Raw genomic sequence first — 3,745 nt, 5'->3', positions numbered from 1 at the left:
ATGTGATCGGAAAAATATCAATCGTGGATAAACATTTGAGTTGACTGACAGCGCTTGTTCAAACACGGATCACACGCGCCAGCGGGGACGTAAACAGCAGGTTTTATTTCTGCCGTCTTGTTAGCGTTCTTCTGACTGCTGGTGTTTTTGTGACGGATTAGTAAGCAGTTTACAGCCAATCCCTGCAATATCATCAGACTCTTCAGTCCTGCTTTAAACAGTGAAGTAATGCGCTCTCCAGGAGGAACAGAGAGAGAGAAACTGTGATCATGAGCCTCGAATCTGGAGGAAAAACTAGCATGAACTTGCATCTGATCTGGTCGTGTTGTGAAGGATTAATCAGGGCACAAGATTTAGTGCTTTAGAAATGAACTCTATAGAGTAGTATATAAACTATAAATATAAACTATATAGAAACTGTAAGAAACTGTGCAACTACATGTCAACTAGCGTGTAACTTGGTTTTCATTCAATATCCGGTTTTATTAGGAAATGTGACAGATTACAGAAGTAAAATGGGCTGCAAATTTCACGTTAGCATTAAACATCTATTTCTCTGCGCAATGCAAACTCAAACATCACAGTTCTGTCATCATTCAGGGTGAATTCAGGGTGATGGGACAAGTTTTGCCATTGAGATGACTTGGAAAAAGTGTCCCAATCAGCCTGAATGAACCCTCTGTCACTGCAAACCTGTGTGGATTTAAGTGTTTGTTTCTGAATGATGCCAAATTTATGATGATTACTCAAATATGTGACGGGAAAAAGACATAAAGTGTCAGACGCAGTGATGTGAGTCGAAGTGAGTCGCTCTAACATACAGCAATGCTCGTAGATTTTAATAAGCATAAACTAACGTTCCCAGAATGTTGCATGGAGAGTTTTTTTTTTGGAGAGAGAGAGTTTGTGTGTGTGTGTGTGTGTGTGTGTGTGTGTGTGTCCATATAATCAAAGTCAATATTGTTTGGACCTCATTGACTTTCAAAATATCTTCTCTTTTTTATTTTTGTTATTTTGGATACGAATGACAGCAGGTCAAGCAAATAAAGACAGAAATTTCTCATTTCTCACAGTAAATGTTCATTAGAAATATTACTTAAACCTTCTAACGTGATGTTCTTCCTCAGGGTTTCTGTCTTGTTTTCCAGCACAAACATCCAAACATTCTTAAATCAAGACACATTTACTGGAGAAGAGTGAAGCTTGAAGAGTTTCACCGAGTTTAAAAAGTGAAGCTCTGAACTCAAGCATGAACCCAAAGGACAGAACGCTATGATATTTCAATAGATGGAGTGCATGTTTTCGTCTTGGAAAGCTCACACTGACTCGTTCCCCGGCCAGAGCAATCACCTGACGAAACGAAAGGCCGAGAACGAGCGAGAGCCTGCGATGAGTAAAAGCGGAATCCGACAAACAAACATTTACGTGACACGTTACAGGAGAGCCTCTCTCGGTCTGACGAGGACCATAAGTGGAAAGATCTGCTGAAATTCAACATCCACCTTCATTTATGAACATCGCTGGAGTCAGTGCAAAAGAAAAGAACAAAAGCCCTGAGCACCTTTGAAGAGTTGCCATTCTTTCCACCCTGGTGTTTAGAGAACATTTGTTTGAACGTTCATTTCAAACAGGCTTTGCTTCAAGTGTAAGATGCAGAACGGAGCTGTTGCTCGGCCCGCGTCACCCTCACCTCACACTATATCTATAGCTGGTCATATCTAAACCTCATTACAGGGCGATTCACATCCTGTGGCTTTAGCACATACAATAAATCAGTGTTTCAAGCACTGGAACTACGGCCGTGTGCGTTTAAAACCGAGTACATTTACTCAGAAACAACGTCAAGAGCCACTGTGGTTTTCCTAACCCTCCGGTGCTCTTCGTGGGGCGATAAAAAAAAAATAAAAAAAAAATTCAATGAAAGGATGTACTATATTTTAGTTTAAAGTTAGTTTTTAGTTTATATTTTAGAAAAAAGCTTTAAAAAGTTACAGAATTTTACATGTATTGTTATAAAAAAGTGCACAAAAATACTATTTTAAATTTTTATGTGAAATCTATATTTTCAAAAACATGTTTTACTCTAAAACTGCAAGAGAATCAAAGCCATAAATCTAAAAAGTTGTGTTCAAAATCTGAGCCTGATATCTCAATACTGATCTGTCAGTGAGATGTTGTTCGGCTGCAGTACCAAACGCTTCCACTAGAGGAAACTCGTCTCATTCATTTCCAATGCGCTCGTTTCTGACCGCGAGGAGCTCAAGTGTGACTATTGTTTACAGGACCATTTAACCTTTATGAATCATGTCCATGATTTATTTGTGTTCTCACAGCAAGTGCCAAAACCTTTACCAAGTTTCGTACCATTTACAAAAAAGTAAAATTCTATCACCATTCGATCATCATTTACTCACTCCTGAACCTGTATGATTTTCTTTGTTCTGTGGAAGATGTTTATCAGAATATCTGAGCTGCTCTCTTCCACATAATGAAAGCGGATGGGGACCAAAAAAGGATTATAAAAAAAGTAAATAAATCGACAAATTCAAAATTGTTCTTGACAGAAAAACCCCAACAGCATCAGGCCTCTTAGATGTTTTTCTTCAACTCTCGTTTAAAATCTGCATGATTTTCTTTCTTAGAACGTCTTTTGAAGAACATTTCAACAAAGCAACATCAGAACCCGCTGACAGTCCCCGGATGGACAAAAACATTTGTCTCCCAAACTATATTCTTCCACAGATGAAGAGAGTCATACAGGTTTGGAGCGACATGAATGCGGGAACATTTCGAGAATTGTAATTTTCAGGCGAACTCTTCTTTTAAATCTGCGAATCCTAAATATGGCACTCACATTTTGTGCGCCGCGAGTGTTAATTCTGGACCTCGTTTCAAAGTGTCGTTTCATGATTGGTCTGATTGCCGAAGAGTAAACGATGTTTAGATTATACCGATAGCCTTCACAGGAACTTGAGCCCATGACGTAACGATCATTTGATTCTCCGACATTAAATGTATTATTTTAATAGAAAAAATAGCCCTAATTTCTAAGGAACGATTCCAAACGTAAGTTTAGAAGAGGCCTAAATAGCGTAAGTACTAATATGGAGAGTCTTGTTTGTCTAATTGGCAAGCGGCTGTGATTAGTAAACAGTAAAAAATGTGGTATTTCAGAAGAAATGGCAGAGCGAAGGTCACCGGCATTATATTTTGTTAAACTGCGCAATGTTCTAGCGCTTCGCCAAAGAAGCTGTAAACCGAGATTATTGTGGTGTTTGATAACACACAGGCTATTTCCACTCCAACACATCTGATATAGCACTACCTTATAAGCGTATGGCCTTATGGATCCCTCTACACTTGTGCTTCTCTTCACTTCACGAGTCAGATGAAGAACTCGGCGTGCAGAAACTCTGAGGAGAGACAATCGTGGAACACACACACACACACACACACACACACACACACTCGCACAGAGTGGCGGTCACACAGCGTGTGGAAACAGAATAGCCCGGTGACGCGTGTACAGCCAGCTTATCTGTTCTTCACTCGCTTTAATTTATGCTCAAACCTCCAACACAAGCAAAGCTCCTGCCAGTGGAATCCAGTCTGACCTGGAGCGCCGGGAGACGCTTCACTCCTGATTCCCTGGAGCGCCGGGAGACGCTTCACTCCTGATTCCCTGGAGCCCGGAGACGCTCACTTTTACAACACATCCAACCTCACGTCAGCGAAGCGCAGCCGA

General features: G+C 40.4%; 1 protein-coding gene across 1 annotated transcript in view; it reads right to left on the bottom strand.

Moving 5' to 3' along the window:
• The window catches only part of myocd (myocardin), a 113,665-nt gene extending 110,126 nt beyond the window's left edge, over positions 1 to 3,539 (bottom strand). The window contains exon 1 of the mRNA XM_084434839.1: positions 3,326 to 3,539. The gene's annotated coding sequence lies outside the window, so the exon portion shown is untranslated. The remainder of the gene's footprint in view (positions 1 to 3,325) is intronic.
• Positions 3,540 to 3,745: the final 206 nt, after the last annotated feature.

This window comes from Rutilus rutilus (assembly GCF_951802725.1).
Source record: "Rutilus rutilus genome assembly, chromosome: 16".
NCBI lineage: Eukaryota > Metazoa > Chordata > Actinopteri > Cypriniformes > Leuciscidae > Rutilus > Rutilus rutilus.
The sequence above is the reverse complement of the archived record's forward strand: the minus strand, read 5'-3'. Positions and strand labels throughout refer to the sequence as shown.